The sequence below is a fragment of the Artibeus jamaicensis genome, unplaced genomic scaffold, assembly GCF_021234435.1.
Source record: "Artibeus jamaicensis isolate MK-2021 breed Jamaican fruit bat unplaced genomic scaffold, CSHL_Jam_final contig_1132, whole genome shotgun sequence".
Lineage (NCBI taxonomy): Eukaryota > Metazoa > Chordata > Mammalia > Chiroptera > Phyllostomidae > Artibeus > Artibeus jamaicensis.
The window spans coordinates 6360732-6381808 of NW_026521221.1; the positions used below are offsets into that span (position 1 = coordinate 6360732).

Genomic DNA, 21077 nt, shown 5'->3' on the forward strand with positions numbered 1-21077 from the left:
TGGACCCACTGAGGGCTGACCACAGTCACACATTTGAGTGCAGATAAACCGCTGAAGGAGCGAAGCGGTGAGACAGACCGTGCAGGCCCCAGTGGTGGAAAGTGGCAGAGGGGACCGCCATTGTCCCTCTCTGACCCTGCCCCCACATACAGCATCACAAACCAGCGACCTGGGTAGCCCCACCCTGGTGAACGTAACAGGCAGGAACAGATCAAAACATGGCTCAAGAACAACTCAGAGCCCCAGAGCCGATAAATCTAAGCGATGAAGAAATAGCAAAACTTTCAGATGTACAGTTCAAAACACTGGTGATCAGGATGCTCACAGAACTGGTTGATTATAGTCACAACTTAGAGGGACACATGAAGGCTAAACTAATTGAAATGAATGGAAATGCACAGGAAACCAATAGTGACGGAAAGGAAACTGGGACTCAAATCAAAGGAGTGGATCAGAAGGAGGAAAAAAAATGACCAAACAGAAAAGTGTAAGAAACAAAAATTTGAAAAAATGAGGAGAGACTTAGGAACCTTCAGGACATCTTTAAACGTTCCAACATCTGAATTATAGGGGTACCAGAAGGGGAAGAAGAACAGCCACAAGTGGAAAACTTATTTGAACAAATAATAAAGGAGAATTTCCCCATTCTGGCAAAGGAAATAGACTTCCAGGAAATCCAGGAAGCTCAGAGAGTCCCAAAGAAGTGGGACCCAAGAAGGAACACACCAAGGCACATCATCATTACATTAGCCAAGATTAAAATGAAGGAGAGAATCCTAGAAGCAGCAAGAGATAAGGGGATAGTCATCTACAAAGGAGTTCCCATCAGAATGTCAGCTGATTTCTCAAAAGAGACCTTACAGGCAAGAAGGGGCTGCAAAGAAGTATTCCAAGTCATGAAATCCAAAGACCCACATCCAAGATTGCTCTATCCAGCAAAGCTTTCATTTAGAATGGAAGGACAGATAAAGTGCTTCTCAGATAAGATCACATTCAAGGAGTTCATCAGCACCAAGCCCTTATTATATGAAATGTTAAAGGGACTTATCTAAGAAAAAGAAGATAAAAAAGATGAACAGTGAAAGGACAGCAAACCCACAGTTACTAACAACCACACCTAAAACAAAAGCAAACTAAGAGGACAGCTAGATCAGGAGCAGAACCACAGAAATGGAGATCATATGGAGGGTTAGCAACAGGGGAGTGGGAGGAGGAGAAGGGGGGAGAAGGTACAGAAAATAAGTAGCATAGACAGTAGATAGAAAATAGATGGGGGAGGGCAAGAATAGTATGGGAAATATAGAATCTAAAGAACTTTAGACACGTGGTCATAAACTAAAGGGGGGAATGGTGGAGGAGGGGGGTGTGCAGGGTGGAGGGGAATGAAGGGGGGAAATAGAACTGTAATGGTATAATCAATAAAATATATATTTTAAAAAGTTTGTGAATGACTTCCACACTAACAAACGCAACAGAAATAGGACGCAAGCCACAAGTGCAATTTTAAATTTTCTAGTAGGCATATTTTTAAAAAATAAAAACAGTTGAAATTTTAAGAGTGTGTTTTATTTAACCCAATATATCCCAAATATTATCATTTCAATATGTAATCACTACTTTAAAAAGTAATAATCCAATTTTTTCATTCTTGTTTTTGTACTCAGTCTTTGAAGTCTGGTGTGCATTTTTTAATTGAAATATAATTGACATATACCATTGTATTAGTTTTACGTATACATGGTGTGCATTTTGTTTTACACTTGTAGAACATTTAAATTTGCACTAGTCATATTCAAGTGCTCAACAGCCAATATGCAGATAGCAGCTACTAAATACTGTGTGGTTGCAGACCTTTAACAGAAATGACACATTTGACTGGCTCTCTTTGAGCATTCTCCTTTCACGGCTTCTAAGACCTGCAGTCTCCTGATTTCCCCCTACCTTCCCGCCTCTCCTCTTGCTGGCTACTCCTTTCTTTACCAGGCTCTTGTCTATCCTCCCTCTGCAGCCTCTTCCTAGATTAGATTAATCCTTCGGATGGCTCTCTATTGAAATGCTGGTGATTCCCACATTCTTGTCCCAAACCAGGCCTTTCAACTCCAAACTTCTAATTTCCAAGCACCTGATTCCCCACCTTTCTCAGTCTATTACAAATTCCCCTGGTCCTCAGGAGCCTGGGTGATCTGGGTGCCTACCCGCCTAATCTCCCTCGTCTTTTCTTCCCCTGGCTCACTGGGCATCGGCCACTCTGGCCTTTTTTCCCTTTAAACAGGGCCAAGGTTGATCCTGTCTCAGTGCCTCTGTACACATTTTTTATTCTGCCTAACATGTTCCTATCTGTCCAGTTCCTTTTTCATCTAAGTCTTAATGTAATTGCTGCCTCCTCAAAGAGGACCTTCTCTAACCTTCTTTCTATTTTAAATACTTGCTGCTCCTCCCTCCATTATAGTCTATTACAATGTCCTACTGTGGCCTTTATAGCTCCGATCATAATTATTAATTTATTTACTTGTTTCCCCTCCATTCCATGAGGGTAAAAACCATGTCAATGTTTTTCCCTGTTATAACTCCACTGCCTTGCTCAGTGTCTGACACACAATAAGCATTCTATAAATATCTGTTGAATAAATGAATTTGTAAGATAAGGGGACAAACAGTAGTCAAAACTCCCTGCAATAAGATGACCTCTTGTGTAGTAGGTACATCATGTGAGTATACTTTAAGCCAGTAGTTTCTCAAACCTTACTGTGCATCAGAATTACTACACCAGACATTCTGAATCCCAGGTAAGAGGTATGGAACTGGGAGCCTGCATTTGTAACACGTACCCCAGATACAGCTGGGCAGTTGGCCCCCAGACTAAAGTTTCAGAAACACCTCCCCTAAACAGAATTTATACCATCACCACCCACCACTCTAGAGGCTCTCAGGAAATAAGCCTTCAGGTATGTAGGGCAGCCCGCCCTCCTGGTGGAGCTTTTACCTGGTGAGGGAGCCAGACCCACTCGGCCATCAGTCATGACCCCAGGACACTGCTGCCTCCTGTATATACACTCAGAGAAGGCCCTCCAGTGAACTGAGCCAACAGCTCAGCCTCACTCAGGGGGCGGGTGATGGCACCGGGGTAGGGGATAGCAGGGTTCAAGGCTGTAGCCGGTCACCACAAGGAGCTGCCTCAGCATCTCAGATATTGACATAACTTACTCTCAAGGGTCTCTCTTCAAACACAATATTCTACAGCTGCCTCTTACCTGCCTGACAAAATAAGAAAAACAGCCACTGTATTTAGGAAATAAACCAGCTGTTTCTAGGAAGTTTTCTACCAAACTTTCCTTACATTAGGAAAGTATTTCCTTATATATATACACACACACACACACACACACACACACACACACACATTTGTTAGGTGGAGGAACTGTTCATACTAACAACGATACCTCCGGCCCCCTCACGCTTTCCTGTCACTAAGGTGACAGACTGGGCAATAACAATATATTGAAGTTCTGTTTATTTGGGGAATTCTTCCTCCTAGCCTTTTCCACTGAAGCAAAGATTAGAATCTGGCTGGAGCACCTTCCCTCATGTCAGGTCACTTCTGGACTTAACTTCTGGCGACCATCCAAAAATGAAATAGCCTACTTAAAGAAATCTGCCATGAAGAATGTGTACATGTCACAGTCTCTAGGTGTCAAAATTAGGGGTGTCTCCAGTCCGCTGGGAGACTTCCCATAAAGACAGGTTTTCTTCGCTATAAATCAAGACCTGCAGGCATTTCTTTTTCTTTCGTCACTGTCAATCTCTGTAGTTTGGTAGGCTGTGCTGAACAAAACATTTTGAGTATCCAAACCAACAGGAAAATTCATCACCAAGGAGGGGCAGGCTGTGAGCCAGGGTCTCTCAGGCACATAGCAGATTCTGTTGAAACTTAAACTGACTTCCATCATCACCCTCTTACTCTACTCCCCTATCTTCCTCTCCCCTCTCTATTAATTAGGTCAGGCATAACTTTTCACTGTTTAAAAAAAATCATACATTTTATTAGCATGTCCACACTTGTGAATAAGGAAACTTGTTTTCAACAGCAATTATTGAAATACCTGAGACTCCTATAATCACATTTTATCTCCACTTATTTATAAAACTTTAAATGGCACCTACAGCCTAATCTCTTTTGCTATTAAGACCCTGAAATACTGACTTCTGGTCAAGACGGAGGCATAGGTAAACAAGGCTTGTCTCTTTGCATAATCACAGCAAAAATTACAACTAAATTACAAAACAACTCTCACCCAGAATAACCAAGAACCTGAAGTTAAAGAAGGCTATGCTCTTTCCATTCTCTAAACCACCCCCCTCCTCCCATCATGTAAAAATGGATTCATTTCACTCTAAGAACCTGAATTAGGCCTAAGTATCAGGAGAGGAGCACCCACACTCAATATCTGATTAACCACACACACAAACAGGTATGTGTCTGTGCATACACACACATAAACATGTGAGCATATGCATGCGTACACACAAATACATAACAAAGCAAGACATGTTTCTGATCACTTAATCTCATTGGCACTTTATATTTTCCTTGGTTTTACAAGGCACTGAGAATAGCTCAGTATATATTTTAAGTAATACAGTAATCAACCTGAAGATATTGTTTTATTTCTGAGACTATGTTCTAAATCATCTAATACCCCTTAGAAATTATTCAAGTTCTTCCCACTCTTCCTCGCTTGACATGCCCATCGCCCTTTCTAATGCTGGTTCCGTGACAGCAGTCAGTGCCGGGGCTGGGGACAGAGCAACCTGGTTAGGGCACACGCATGGCACACAAAGCCGAAAAGGGAATGGGGGGGGAGAGGGTGATGGCACTGGTACAGATCTGCTCTCCTGGGACTGCTGTTCTCTATCATTCCTCCTAATCTAAAATACAAAAAACTATTTCTCTTTACACAGTATGCTAGATATTCAAAAATGATTAATGTTGAAGACAGAGACACTTTAATGAACACCAAATCACAGATAGTGTCTTACAGACCTTGAGGAACTAACCAGGCAAATTTTTTCCAACTGAATTTGCCTCTGGAAAATATTTTTTCTAACTATTTACTGATTTATTTATTTAGAGAGAAGAGAAAGGAGGGAGAAAGAGAGGGAGAGAAATATCAATGTATGGTTGTCTCTCGTGCATCCCCTGCTGGGAACTAGCCCCTGCTAGGAACTGGCCTGCAACCCAGGCAGGCGCCCTGACCAGGAATCAAACCAGTGACCCTTTGCTTCTCAGGCTGGTGCTCGATCCACTGAGCCGCACCAGCCAGAGCCGCCCCTGGGAAATTTTAACCATAACTGTTTTTTTTTTAACTGGCTCATAGGCTATGCATCTTTGAGAGCAACAATCCTGGTGTGTTAAAAAGACTAATAATCAAAATGAAATATTCCCAAAGTGCCTTGGAAAGTAGAGCGCCTCTGAGAATCCTCCTGAGAAAATAGGTACACTACCCTTTAAAAACTACCAGCTTCCCCAGAGACTTAAAGCAGTTTTTAAGAAACTCATGGTCATGTTTTTACAGAAAGATAAACATATGCCCCAGAACATTCTAAAAAGTGAAATTTGAAAAAAATCAAAAGAAAATTAGAGGCAATATTACATTACGAGGAAAATCCTAAGAACTCAGACTGTGTCAAGAGGAAGGCCAAAGTCTATTAACAAGAATCAAAAAGACTGTAAAGGACTTTTACTCTCAGCAAACACCACGTGAGACAAGAGGAAACTCTAAGCAAGTTAGGTAATATCAATTTGATAACAGAAAACTACTTTGTATAGAGTGGAATTCTAAATTTCTTCTTTCCTTTAGTTTGCAACCAAAAAAAGTAACCAAGAACAGGGTCTCTTGGGTTAAAAGAATTATGTAAAATGAACATTAGGAAACACTTTTAATTAATCTGCCAGATAATTAAAAGTCACAGGAATGACTTTTATCTGCAAGGTAATTAAGTCATAGGAATGACTTTAGCCTATGTCTTTTTTTTTTAATCCTCACCAAGGATATGTTTACTGATTTCAGAGAGAGAGGAAGGGAGAGGGAAAAGGAGCAAGGGAAGAGAGAGAGAGACAGAGAGAGAAACATCAACCAGTTGCTCCCCAGAAGCACCCCAACAAGGGATCGAACACACACCTAGGTATGTGTCCTGACCAGGGAACGAACCCACAACCTTTTGGTGTTCAGGAGGACAATCCAACCAACGGAGCCACCTGACCAGGGTTAGCCTGTCTATGTCTTTACATTAAAAGTGGCAGGTTCTCTTACATCAATCACCTAAGACTCACGCTGTAGGAAGCAACTTCTCTTCTTCCTCTCCACCACCTGCTCAGCAACCTCGAAGCAGGTTGCTGCTTCGAGCATCTCCAAGCGTGAGTGCATCTCCTTCCACATTGGCCAGGCTGGTTTCCAAATCAGCAATGCTTGCTAGGAGCTCTCCTGCCTGGAACATGGCATCCAGCTTGATGGCCAGGTTCCAAGTGACAAGACCATTGGTGGGGGAAATGACTCCCTCAACAGCCTTTTCAGTGAGACAGGTGCTGGCAAGCATGTGCCCAGGGCAGTGTTTGTAGACCTGGAACCCAGTCATTGATGAAGTTCTCACTGGTACCTACTGCCAGCTCTTCCACCCTGAGCAGCTGGTCACAGGCAAGGAAGATGCTGCCAATAACTATGTCCATGGGCACTACACCATTGGCTAGGAGATCATTGACCTATTCCTGAACCAAATTCGGAAACTCGCTGACCAGTGCACACACACAATCTTCAGGGCTTCTTGGTTTTCCACAGCTTTGGTGAGGGAACTGGTTCCAGGTTCACCTCCCTGCTGATGGAGCATCTCTCTGTCAATTATGGCAAGAAGTCTAAGCTGGAGTCCTCAATTTACCCAGCCCCCCAGGTTTCCACAGCTGTAGTGGAGACCTGCAACTCCATCCTCACCACCCTGGAGCACTCTTACTGTGCCCTCATGGTTGACAATGAAGCCATCTACAACATCTGTCGCAGAAACCTTGATATCGAGCACCCAACCTACACTAACCTGAATAGGTTGGTAGGCTAAATTGGGCCTCCATCACTGCTTCCCTCAGGTTTGATGGAGCCCTCAATGTCAACATGACAATTCCAGACCAACCTGGTGCCCTATCCCTGCATCCACGTCCCTCTTGCCACAAATGCCCGTCACCTCTGCTGAGAAAGCCTACCATGAACAGCTTTCTGTAGCACAGATCTCCAGTGTGTGCTTTGATCCAGCAAACCAGATGGTGAAATGTGATTCTCACCATGGTAAATACATGGCTTGCTGCCCGTTGTACTGCGGTGACATGGTTCCCAAAGAGGCCAATGCTGCCACTGCCACCATCAAGACCAAGAGCAGCATCCAGTTTGTGGACTGGTGCCTCAATGGCTTTCAAGTTGGCACGAATTACCAGCCTTCCACTGTGGTGCCTGGTGGAGACCTGGCCAAAGCACAGCAAGCTGTGTGCAGGCTGAGCAGCACCACAGCTGTTGCTGAGGCCCGGGCTCACCTGGACCACAAGTTTGACCTGATGTACGCCACGCATGCTTTTGTCCACTGGTATGTGGGTGAGGGCATGGAGGAAGGAGAGTTTTCTGAGGCCTTTGAGGACATGTCTGCCCTAGAGAAGGATTATGAGGAGGTTGGTGTGGATTCTATTGAAGGAGAGGGTGAGGAAGGAGAGGAATGCTAAAGTTAAAATGTCACAATGGTGCTGCTTGTACAGAGAAGCTTATTCTGTTTTAAACACTGAAAAGTTGTGGTCTGATCAGTTTATTTGTATGTAGCAGTGTATACTCATATACAATTACTAGCCTGTGCTTTAAAACATGACGCTTCATTACTGACCCAACCAGTTCATTTTTCTGATGGGTTTGAATAAAGTATTCTGTCTTAAATGAAAAAAAAAATGGCTTTCTTGTACTTGTGTAGTTGGCTTTTGCTTTTTTAACTGATCTGATCTCTTTCAATTGGTATATTTAGATAATTTACATTTCACATAATTATTTATATGGTTGAGGTAAAATCTACCACCTTGCTAGTTGCTTCCTATTTGTCCCATTTGTTCTTTGTTCCTTTTTCTTCTTTCTCTTCATGACTTTGGACTAGTTTTTAGAATACTGTCCTATCTTCACTATTGGTTTACTATTTATAGTTTTTAATCTTCTTGTGGTTTCCCTATGATTACTACATACATCTTTAATTACTCACAGTCCACTTTAAAGTACTACGAAACTACTTCACATGTAGTATGACAGTCCTTATAATAGTACATTCCTCATTCCTCCCTCCTAACCTCGGCACTTCCATTGTCATACATTTTACTTTTACACAAATTACAAACCAAAATACACTGCTGAAATCTTTATTTTCTGTAGTCAATTAACTTTTAAAAAAAGAAATTTAAAGTAAGGGGAAAAAGTCCTTTATATTTATCTTCATTTTAACCACATCCAAAGATCCGTATCTCTTTCTGTTTATCCAAGTTTCTGCCTGGTACCATATTCCTTGTGCTTGAAGAATTTCCCTTCCTATCTCCTGTAGTGTAGGTCTGCTATGAATCAATTCTCTCAAAGTTTGTCTGAAAATGTCTCCCTTTCTTTCATTTTTGAATGACATTTTTGCTGGGTATAATTATTTTAGTTGAGAAGGTTTTTCCCCCCAGTACTTGACTGATGTCACTTTATTGTCTCCTGGATTTCATAGTTTCTGGTAACATGTTTGCTATAAACCTTACCTTTGTTCTTCTGTAAGTAATGTGTCTTTTTTTCTCTACCTTCAACATTTTCTTTCTCTTTGTTTTTTAGCAGTTTGAATATATGTTGGGGGTGTGTGTGTATGCGTGTGTGTGTGTGTGTGTGTTATCTGACTACAGTACTTTAGCTTCCTGGATCTATGGCTTGGTATCTTTAATTAATTTTGGATAACTCCTGACCAATATCTCTTTAAATATTTATCTGTCCATTCCCTTTCTCTCTTCTTATTCTGGGGTTCTAAACATATGTCATATATGTGGTAGGCAAAATAATTCCCCACTACCAAGTATGTGCATATCCTAATTCCTGGAAATTGTGAATATGTTAGGTTATAAGGCAAAGAGAAATTAAGGCTCCTAGTCAGTTGACCTTAAAATAGGAAGATTATCCTGGACTATCATAGTGTTTTTAAAATTCTCTATCTGATCATTTCTATATCTGGGTCATATCTGAGTCAGGATCTTTGTGTCTCGACACCAGGTTGTTTTCCATAGTGTTTTAGTGCATCTCATAATTTTAGGTTAAAAGCACAATAACATCTTTATGACCATAGATACTATTAAATAGTACTTACAGGACATCAGGGTAGACATACACACACAAACACCAACACCTAATTACACAAAAATGCTATTTAGGTCAGATTCCAGATCCCAGGCTGTGAGTCAGCAACTTCATTTAGTAGTCCCATAAATATTCACATGACTTCACACAGGCAAGAAACAAGAAAGAACATGTTTAATAATTTCTAACATGGGAGAACAGGAAAAGAAGAGAAGAGAAAAAAGGACAATAGGGCACTAAGAAATATAAAAAGTTTTTGTGAGGTAGACACCTGCCATAACGATACCACGCCACAGATTTCGGTTCCTAAACCTGCACGGTTAGTAAGATCCTCTGCGAGGAATTTAAAATACAGATTCCTAGGCCTAAACCCAACTGAATCAGAACCCAGGAGGGCCTGGGAAACTTTATATTTGTGTTCAGTAGAAAATTGTGATGACCAGCCAGTACATACCACAATAGCTGCTCACTGTCAGCCTTTACCATACTGAGAACCTCAATGTATTCATTTTTTTCAAATATAGAAAGAGCCTTCCCAATATTTTTTAAAAGATTCATTATTTATTTTTAGAGAGAAGAGAAGGGAAGGAGAAAGAGAGGGAGAGAAACATTGATGTAAGCGAGAAACACCAGTTGGTTGCCTCTCATATGCACCACAACCAGGGACCGAACCTGCAACCCAGGCATGTGCCCTGACCAGGATGAAACCAGTGACTTTTCACTTTGTGGGACAATGTCCAGCCCACTGAGCCACACTGGTCAGAGCAAGCCCTCCCAATACTGAAGGCAAAAACACAACAGACACACTAGCTGTAATTACAGTCTCCACAGAGCCCTAAGGAAATTCTTGTCTGGTCAAGGAACAGTGCTGAAGGGCTGCTCAGCTTCTTGACATGGCCTGCAGACACAAGATCAGCTACGCCTATGGAAATAGCTTTTCCTACCACAGGAGAAACACAAGAAAGGATGACATCCCTGACCAAATTTTTACTATCAATGCTCATGGACTGATTGCATCTCTCCCAGCTGCTTGCTCTCATTGGCCAAACGAAAGGAACAGAAGGGTCTTAATTAACTTTAATCCATTTATTTCCACTTTAAAAATAAGCTGGTTCACTCAGTAGCCATAAAGTACATTGGAACTATATATTTTGTTTTACAAAAAAGAGGAAACAACTGAAAAATATGGTTCCATACTGTAAGCTGCACAGAGAAGGCTGAGAAAGCATGATGGAACAAAAGAGAATGCAACCCAAGAGCCTTGCTCTCCAGGCTACAGTTTTGGTCACTGTGTAATCGAGTTCCCACCTGAGTAATCAGGACTGCTGTGACTACTTGAAGGTCTGGAACCTCAGGGCACCATTTTTATTTCAGGTTTGTTTTCTGTGTTTCCCAAGTGAAACACCTGTGGCTTCTCATGATTAATACAGTAACACATAGTTAAATTTTTAAAATTCAGACGATACGTAAAAGTATAAAGGAGAAAGTAAAAATAACCCACCCAGTGATAACCATCTTAAGGTTTGAGTATTTACCCTTTCCAACACACACACACAGACACACACACACACACACACACACTTCTGTTTATGCCAGTGAGACCAAACTATGCACACTAGTTTTTAATTACACTTTGTTACCATATCAAACATCTTTCTATGACAATAAAGGAAAATAGATCTCTATGATCATTTTAACAGCTACAAAGAGCAACAGTGATTTTATGATTACATCTTAATTTATTCCATCTATTGCATTTGATGAGTTTTAAAAGTGTTACCAACATATTTCTATTACAGAATGCTGATATCAACATCCTTATATAAGTAAATCTTTGGGAACTGAAAACACTATTTACTGAGGATAAGTTCCTAAAAGCAGAACTTCTGGATCAAATAAATATATACTGTAAATGGCCCTCCACATAAGACATATGAGAGAGATGGTTTTCCCATATGCTTGCTAAAAGTTCTGCAATCTCACTAAAATGTTTGGAATTTTGCATACTTCCTCAATCCTAAGGTTTTGTTTTCTATACTTCTAAACAATCCATTGCCTCTTTGAATGTTGTAGTCCCCTCTTCCTCTTTATTCTCTTCTTTTGGAACTCTTATTAGACTTACATTAGACCTCATTCTATTGGTTATATTGATATCTTTTGACCTCTAACTCACATTTTCTATCAATTTAGCCTCCTGCCAACTGGGTGATATTTCTCAGGTCTACTTTCCATTTTATTCTCAATGTATCTGGAAATAATCAAAACATACTTATTTAAGCTTGTCGAACATTGAACTTTTTGAAATTTGTATTTGGGTCTACTTCAAACTGCCTATTCTTTATTCCTAGTGTCCAGTTATTTTATTATGGCTCCTATTCCTTTACTCTGTAATCATATTATTAAATGTTTATAGTTTCAGATTATTCTATTGTATCTAGTTCTAGAAGTGTTAATTTTGCCATTTGTTGAATCTGCTCCCAATATGGTTTTCCTCATATGATTTTTAATATTCAGTTATGAGCTCATAGTTTGTGAGGTTTATTTTCTTCGGTAAAGCTATATTCCCTGTTTTGGGAAGTGTTCCAAAGAGATAGTCAAGCACACATTGGCACTTTGTTGCACTTTTGTGTGCACATAAAGTCAAAATGACTGAAGGACCTTTCTGAGAAAGATTAAGTGTACAGGGAAATTTTTATCCTAGGAGCAGCAGGATATTCTAATGACCAAGAGCACAAGTCCCAGCTCTACAACTCACTAGCTATGTGATCACATGTGAATTAACTTCTCTGTGTCTCACTTTCATCATCTGTAAAGTGGCTATAATAACAATGCCTATGTTCCACGGCACAATGCGGATTAAATGAGCCAGTACAGGTCATATGTGAACAGTGCTTAGAAAAGTATTTTGCATATCATATGTGCTATGTAAATGTTACTATTAGTAGCACAAAGATTCTAGAGGGCACCAAGGAAAGGTTTAACAGAGAGGGAGTTCTTGAGAGACTGAGCCAAAGGGAAAGAAACATGGAGCTGTGTATACAGAAGGAAAAGACACCTCAACCCACAGGCTTGGAGTCAATCAGGAATGAGAGACAACGTAGGACTGATTAGCCTTCAAGTTCCAAATGGAACTGTGGGGCCTGCCAAGTAATAATCAGCCAGCTTTACCCCATGAAGGTGTCTTGGGCGGCTCTACTCTGGGCAGAATCACAGCAGATTGTGTCGTGGTGTCAGGGTGTGTGCCTGGAACCACGGTAATTCGGTGGTTGTTGCAAACTTGGAGCTCTCTCCTCGGGCCTGTGGGACACACTAATTGTCTCCCCCCACCCACCCAACACCCCCATCTCCCTGTCATGTGAATTCAGTGACTTCACTGAAGCTTTGTCCCCCTGACAGGGAGAGCAGGAGCCACAGCAAGATCTGCTCCTTTCCAGAATGTTCAGCCTCGACTTGAATCACACATGAGAGGCCTCAGATCAAGAATATTTCTTCTTGTCCAAATGGGGCCCTGCGTATTAGAAAACATTTCAAACACAGAACAGAAATTTTACAGCAGCCCACAAACATGTCTCTTACTAGAGCAGCAGAGTAAATAAAAAATCAGGAAGGGTCAGGAAAATAAGAAGAAGAATCAATGATACAAAAACAACTATCATGTTAATAGAATATTCAACTTGGGAAAAAAGGGAATCAATAATCTGGACAGGGTTTCACTAAGAAAAAATGTCAAAGTAATGATGATTGCCCTATAATGCTTTATTTTTATTTTTATTTTTATTTTTTTTGCCTGATAATACTTTAAATTCAATGATCTAAACAGCTTGGAACGACCAAGAGATTATTTGTATCACTATTAAAAAGTCTTAACTTCCGCCAAGATGGAGACGTAGGTGGAGGAACCACCTTGCCTCTGTGCACAACCAAATCTAAGAACAACTATTTTTCACAACAATCACAACCAAGGCACACGGAAAATCGACAATACGGAGTCCAAAGACAACTAAATACTCAGCTAAACCGGTAAGAGAAGCGAAACCAGCAGCGGAGCAGGTCAGCAAGAAAAATCCCCGAACAGGTGGTGCGCGGGGCTGATCGCGGGCTGGCTACCAGAGCGCACAGGGGCACAGGGAAGAGGCGCGCGGCGGGGGGGGGGGGGGGGCTGTCTCAGTCGGTCGCACGCATCTGCGTGTGGAGAAACCAGTGAGAAGGGAAGCCTGTGCGGGGCAGCAGGCTCGCACAATTCCGATCCGATAAACAAGCCCGGGGCGAGTAGTGTGACTGGAAGGGCTGGGCTAGTGGAGAGGACAGCCGTTGCTCCCTCTCTGACCACGCCCCCACACACAGCGTCACAAACCAGCGACCTGGGTCTCCCCGTCCTGGTAAACAACTAAGGCTTCGCTCTGCTCACTTAACAGCACGAATAGACCAAAAATGGCTCTAGGACAACTCAGAGCCCCAGAACCCACAGATCTAAGCGATGAAGAAATAGCCAGTCTTTCAGATGCACAGTTCAAAACACTGGTTATCAGGATCCTTACAGAACTGGTTGATTTTAGTCACAAATTCGAGAAACATATGGAAGCTAAACTAATTGAAATGAATGGTAATACAAAGGAAACCAATAGTAATGGAAAGAAAATTGGGACTCAAATCAAGGGAGTGGACCACAAGGAAGGAAAAAATGATCAAACAGAAAAGAATGAAGAAATAAGAATTCAGAAAAATGAGGAAAAGCTTAGGAACCTCCAGGACATCTTTAAACGTTCCAACATCTGAATTATAGGGGTACCAGAAGGGGGAAAGACACAACCACCAGTGGAAAACTTATTTGAACAAATAATAAAGGAGAATTTCCCCAATCTGGCAAAGGAAATAGACTTCCAGGAAGCTCAGAGAGTCCCAAAGAAGTTGGACCCAAGAAGGAACACACCAAGGCACATCATTACATTAGCCAAGATTAAAATGAAGGAGAGAATCCTAGAAGCAGCAAGAGCTAAGGGGACAGTCACCTACAAAGGAGTTCCTATCAGACTGTCAGCTGATTTCTCAAAAGAGACCTTACAGGCAAGAAGGGGCTGGAAAGAGGTATTCCAAGTCATGAAAACCAAAGACCTACAACCAAGATTGCTCTATCCAGCAAAGTTTTCATTTAGAATGGAAGGACAGATAAAGTGCTTCTCAGATAAGACCAAATTCAAGGAGTTCATCAGCACCAAGCCCTTATTATATGAAATGTTAAAGGGACTTACCTAAGAAAAAGAAGATAAAAAAAGATGAACAGTGAAAGGACAGCAAACTCACAGTTACTAACAACCACACCTAAAACAAAAGCAAACTAAGAGGACAGCTAGATCAGGAGCAGAACCATAGAAATGAAGATCTCATGGAGGGTTAGCAACAGGGGAGTGGGAGGAGGAGAAGGGGGGAGAAGGTACAGAAAATAAGTAGCATAGACAGTAGATAGAAAATAGATAGGGGAGAGGGTAAGATTAGTAGGGGAAATACAGAATCTAAAGAATTTGAGACACATGTTCATGAACTAAAGGGGGAAATGGTGGGGGAGGGGCATGCAGGGTGGAGGGGAATGGAGGGGGGAATAGAGCAAATGTAATGGCATAATCAATTTTAAAAAATGCTAAAAAAAAGTCTTAAAAATGCTATCTGGCCAAGGATATTTTACAAATAATAAAATAATGATTATACTTATACTTTGTTTCTTTCAAAAACATTAATCATTACCCCACCATCTTCCCAACAGGTAGCCACAAAGCACCTTTGTGCGTGTGGGTTCACAGGATGAGCAATTTAGAGTTTTAACCAAATAAGGGGAAAAATTCTATTTCTTCCCACCATTACTATAAATCTGAGGGCACTGGTCAATTTTATCCAGATATGATTTGGATGTAGTTCATTATGACACTGATTTTTTAAAAGAGTTAGTTATAAAAAAAACTGCCAGAGAACAAAAACAAAGTGCGAGACTGATGAATTAAATTCACTTTAAAGAAGAGCAGAGGTACAAAAATAACTTACTCAGTTTAGCAAAAGCATTCAATAGCTCCCTAATGCCATTAAGAAAAAGGCAAATCAAACTTCTCAACATCAAACAGTACCACTTAAGATATGACCTCTGGATGCCCCCACACTTAATACCCAAAGTTTCAGCATCCAGATGGAATGGAATGAACCTCTAAATCTAAGGGTCAAATCCAGGCTTTCCTCTGAACCCTGCCAGTCAAGCAAAACCCTCAAAAGGAACTTCCTTTCTTAAGAGTGAGAGATGGAGAAAGTGCGCGTGAGGGAGAGGGAGACGGAGGGAAAGACGAGTGAGGAACAAAGAGCTCAGGGAAGAGAAGGTAAAGGCGCCCAGAGGGCTCAGAAAACGGCACTACTAATCAAGCTCTGTGAACCTGGGAGTAGGGTACACCAATAGGAAAGCTGTTTCAAACTTCAGACTTCCAAAGGAAAGTTTAAATAGTTCTAAAAAGGATTCTTATTCTGATTTTAAAAAAACTTTCTTAATATATGCAGGTAAATTTCCCAGCCACCCAGAGAATCAAGCACTAGTCAGCTGGTAAGTAGAGCTTTTTTGCCACTGGTATCAGAATTGTGGCCATCAACAAGAGTGGGGGCAAGCAGGTGGAGAACCAGCTTGTAGCCAGAGAGCTGTGCCTTGTGATGTTCAATACAATTTGCTCTTCCTCTCAGTATAAAAATTTGAGCCTCTTCCTCACTAATGAAGTGTCAATTTGCTGTAACTCTGTTTAAGCTGATCACTATTAGCATGAGAAAACTGTTATTTTAGTTACAATTAATTTGATTCCAGAGGTTTTTATGATACAGGAGATTCAAATTAAGCAGGAATTGATTAGCAGGAAGAAGCTATGTAGTAAGCTTATTAAAATTCATGGTGAATTTTACATAATTACTTTGAATGAAAAGCAGCTTATGAAATATATATTGTCAATCTAACCTCTGATGGTTTCTCCTTAGAATACTTGTTCCCAATGAATAACTTAGGTAAAAATATTAACAGGATTCATTTTGTAATACATGAGAATATAAAGAGACTAACAATAGCCTCTTCCAATCAGCTTCTGGGAGGCCACACAAAAGATTTCAGGGGAGTCCACAACAAATGCATGCATGTTTTAGCAACAATGGTATCCCCAAAGGCAAAATGTATATAGCACGATCAGGACAAAAAGATCCCAGGTAACTTTAGCCGCTGGTGCTCTCTCTTGGAAGTTATAAATCCCCTGAAATTAGCTCAATCCCTCACATCTCTTAATACACACACACATGCATGAGGTAAAAGGAAATAAACAGAGTCTGAAGTTGCTGACTCTTAACTACTCAATTTTTTTCTATAAAAACTACATTTTCATAGCTTCACAGGATACCTTGCTCACTGATCTCTCCCATTAAGTCTATTAACCTCCCAGAAAGGCACATTTTCTCTGAAAAGTTGCGGCCATCTCACTAACAGGTGCTTCCTATATTAAATTGCTCATGTTGTCTTTGAAGGCAGGGTCCATATCTTCTGCACCATTCATATTACCTTTATCCTACAGGGACATTACTCCCTAAAATTCTGTAAGCCTGAAAAAATAAAATACTATGAAGCCCAAAAAACACCTTATCCAAAAAATTCTGTTGACTGGCATGAGCACCACAGGTTTATATCTAGGAGTTGCTTCACAAATACCTAAATAAGTCAATAAACAAGAGCTTGAAGTTAGATATTGCTTTGTAAGAATTATCAGAAGTGTTTTTTGTGTACTCAGTTTTGTAGGTACACCCACTGACAGCAACTCCCTCCGGTCAACAACCTGTGTGTTTGCTAACGCCCCACTGCCAACACAGCACCAGAGCAGCATGGGAGAGGTGTGGTCAGCAATGACCCATCATGCCACATCACGATTAGTCTGGCGAACGTACACGGAATACTCACATACTCTGTTATCCTACTTCTTCTGTCCTAGGAACTATAATTATGCAGTCTGAAAGGGAAAATTATACTGGAAATATTTCTAAAGAACACAAGGGTAAGATAATTGGAGGTCTAAGAAAGGACAGTGAGCTCAATCCTGCTTCAGTCCAGGGGGACCCAGACCCAGCATGGCAGATGTGAAGTAGAGAAGTAAGATTTTGGAAAGGGGAGTCTCTTATTCCTCATGATCTGGCACAATCTGGCAATGAAATTAATTAATAGCTGAAAATTCCATCGCTGTTTCTTTAGCTGAGCTTGCACAGAAAAGCGGGAGAAAGGGGAGAGGCTGGAGGGTGAGGAGCAAGGAACAGTGTTCTAATTCTTCTAACAGATTTCAGACCACTCTCCCACTACTGAGGAGGTTAAATTGCTCTATAGTAGACCTCCAATCTTCCTTCGCCACTCTGTCCCATCTTTGCAGGTAAGAAGGCCAGCAACAGAGGGTGTCTGTAGAGTGAGGAGAGCAAGAGCAGCAGATGGGATAACAGCTGGAGGCAGCCAGATCGAGGACAGGGCCGGACAGATGGCCATGGCAGAGAAAGCTCTGGAAAGAACTGACAGATCTTAAAGTCACAGCAAAGTTGAGAGTAAAACACAGAGGCATTAAAAAGGATGAGTTACTGCACACAGCTCACCAGGGCAAACTGACAACATAAAAAATGGGATAAATATTGGATTGGCCAAATCAGATAAAATGTTGGATTGGCCAAAAAGTCCATTTAGTTTTTTCCATAAAACACACATTTTCACGTACACCAACAGCTCTATTGATTCGAATATTTTGAATATGTAATCTGTATCCCACTATTGGCTTCTAGCAGGTAGAGGCCAGGGGGTCCTGCTAAGCATCTTCCAATGCATAAGACTTAGTCAGCCAAAGAATTATTTGGCCAAAATGATAACAATACCAAGAAACTTCATAAACCACTTTTGACACATTCAATTGGTCACAGCACCTTCTCCATACACTGCACAAATCCTCTTTTGCATTTCAGTTGCATTTTACCTTTCTTGAAATAAAAAAGCATGATACACTAAAAATGTCACTTGTTTTCTTCCATCTTCAATATTAAAATGGCTGCGCAAAAATTCACCAATTTTTATGTTTTTTAAAGCACATTGATATGACAGCTATCACAATACAATCTAACAAACTTGTTTTGATGAAGTTAAAGATAACTAAGCACTACTAGAGCCATCATATGGAAAAAACTAAACAAACTCTTTGGTCAACCCAATACTAGGAGCAAAGAGCTCTGTAGGAAGGAGGGAGTGGGGTTAAGCAAGCAAAATAAGAGACTGGCACATGGGTAACAAGGAAGGAGCTGATAACAGAGACAACCTCAGTCCAGGTCCTAAACTTGGAAAATAGTTATTGTGAGGCAAGAACTAAGCCAACAAGCTGTATCTAAGGGCATTGCAGGTATAACATGATCTTGGAAGTACCTATAATGTGAATGGGCAGAAACAACACTTTCAGAAAAACAATTTTAACACTTCTCTTTCTCTCTTTTCCTGTTCTATCTCCCTCAAATGGAAGTAGAGGACAGAGAGAGAGAGAGAGAGAAGAGGGCAAATGTCAAGAGCGAAATAACAGGAGAATAATTTCATTTATTTCTCATGCCAAGCCCCATTTTGTTCGTGCATTTCCCAGTGACACATAAGGAAACCCAGGCCTTCAGTGCCTGCACTTCGTTAGTCACACTGGTGAACACCAAACAAAAGATCCCTTTGCTTTGCATCATGTTCTCAGATGCAGGGACTTGTGATTATGGTGACTACAGTGACACAGATAAACAGAGTTCTCCTAACATTTTAGCGTTCCATGAATAATCAGCTTCCAATTCCTGCATTTTTCCTCCCACATTCATTGATTTGAGCAACACTGACTTATTTATGATATAATTTTCCTGCTGGTTCAAAATAAAATCAGTATGAAATGTTATTAGCTTGTTTAAAGCAGTGAGAAGATGTGACCTCTTATTTTCCCATTATAAAACAAAAGGCAGGGGGGAAAAGTTCTATCCTATGAAACATCGATTTTCCACTTTGTGGGTTTGTAAATTACTGGCTTTCACAGTGCAATCAATGTCACTAATTAAATGCAGATGAAATCAATAAGATTAAATATCAAATCTGTTCACTCATTAAGACCAACTATATATTGGTTTGGTCCCTGAGATTTTCCTTACAAAGGTTTAAGCATCCAAATACCACAGCTAAAGACAGAACATTGGCTAATAAATATTAGCTAACAAAGTTTAATATTACCCCAGATAAAAAATAAAGGTGAGCATATGAGGTCTTTCCAGGAAAAGTCCAACCATTGTTAATAAAACAAGAATGCTTTGCACAACATCAGTGTAACCTGGCAGCCACAGAGAGTGGACCGGAATGCACATGTGTGAACAATGATGACTTCGCTCTACTAGTCAATGGGGGCACCATTGACTCACACCAATGGGGGCATCACTCACACCATTGAGTGATTACATGTACTATGTGACCATCACATTCAAAATGACTGAGTACAGCAATGAATCTGCATCAAATTTCGCATTGAGCTTGACATCCCCCCATGAAAACTGTTTGGATGATTCAGAAGGCCACTACTATGGGCAACAGGTGACCGGCAGCTTCATCATGACAATGCACCTGCTCATGAATCATGTCTTGTACAGGTCTTTGGTGAAACATCAAATCACCTCGGTGACTCAGGCCCCCTTTAGCCCAGATTTGGTGCCTTGTGACTTCTGGTTTTTCCCAAAACTAAAATCACCTTTGAAAGAGAAGAGATTTCAGACCGTCAGTAAGATTCAGGAAAATACAATGGGGCAGCTGATGGAGACTGGGAGAACTGTGTGAGAACCCAACGTGCCTACTTCAAAGGGGACTGCGGCATCACTGTCCTATGTACAAGGTTTCTTGTATCTTATTCAATAAACATCTCTATTTTTCATAGCACATGGCTGGATACTTTCTGGACAGGCCTGTATAGCAATGATCAAGGAAACACTGACATACTGCAACACTTAAAATGTTTTTTCTTTTTTTTTTTAAGATTTTTATTTATTTATCTTTAGAGGGGAAGGGAAGGAGAGAGGGAGAGAAATATCAATGTGTGGTTGCCTCTCCTGTGTCCTACTGGGAACTGGCCTGCAACCCAGGCATGTGCCCCGACTGGGAATCGAACCATGATACTGTGGTTCGCAGGACCGCACTCAATCCACTGAGCTACACCAGCCAGGGCTAAAATGTTTTCTTCTAATAAAAAAAAATCTAAAATTCTTTAATTGGAGTAAAAGGTAATTTACAATAAAAAAATAGACTTTATACACTCATAGGGATGAAAGGAACCAGAAGAATCTTCTATACCTTCCTTGTTTCCCGACAGTACTACTATAAGTTTAATACTGAGGAAAGAAATTTTTGCTAATTGTTAAGACTTCTGAAAATGCAGTATCCTAAGATCCACCCACTGTGGTAAGCAGCCTCCAAGATAGATGGCCAATGATCCAGGGCCAACTTATATAAGCAACAGGACATATCAGAAATGACAGTGAGATTTCCAAGGCTAGGTCATAAAAGGCATTACCTCTTCCATCTGAATTTCTTTTGAATCATTTGTTCTGGGGAAAGCTAGCTGACACATCTTAAGGTAAATCAAGAAGGCCTATAGAGAGACTGGAGGGATGAGTCTGCGA

The 21077-nt window shown here is 40.9% G+C and overlaps 1 protein-coding gene and 1 pseudogene across 1 annotated transcript in view; one reads left to right on the forward strand and one right to left on the reverse strand.

The window, feature by feature from the left end:
• The window catches only part of GPR176 (G protein-coupled receptor 176), a 100425-nt gene that overhangs the window by 8667 nt on the left and 70681 nt on the right, over positions 1-21077 (reverse strand). The gene's annotated exons all lie outside the window — the stretch shown is intronic.
• On the forward strand, positions 4742-7753 carry LOC119061295 (tubulin alpha-1A chain-like; annotated as a pseudogene).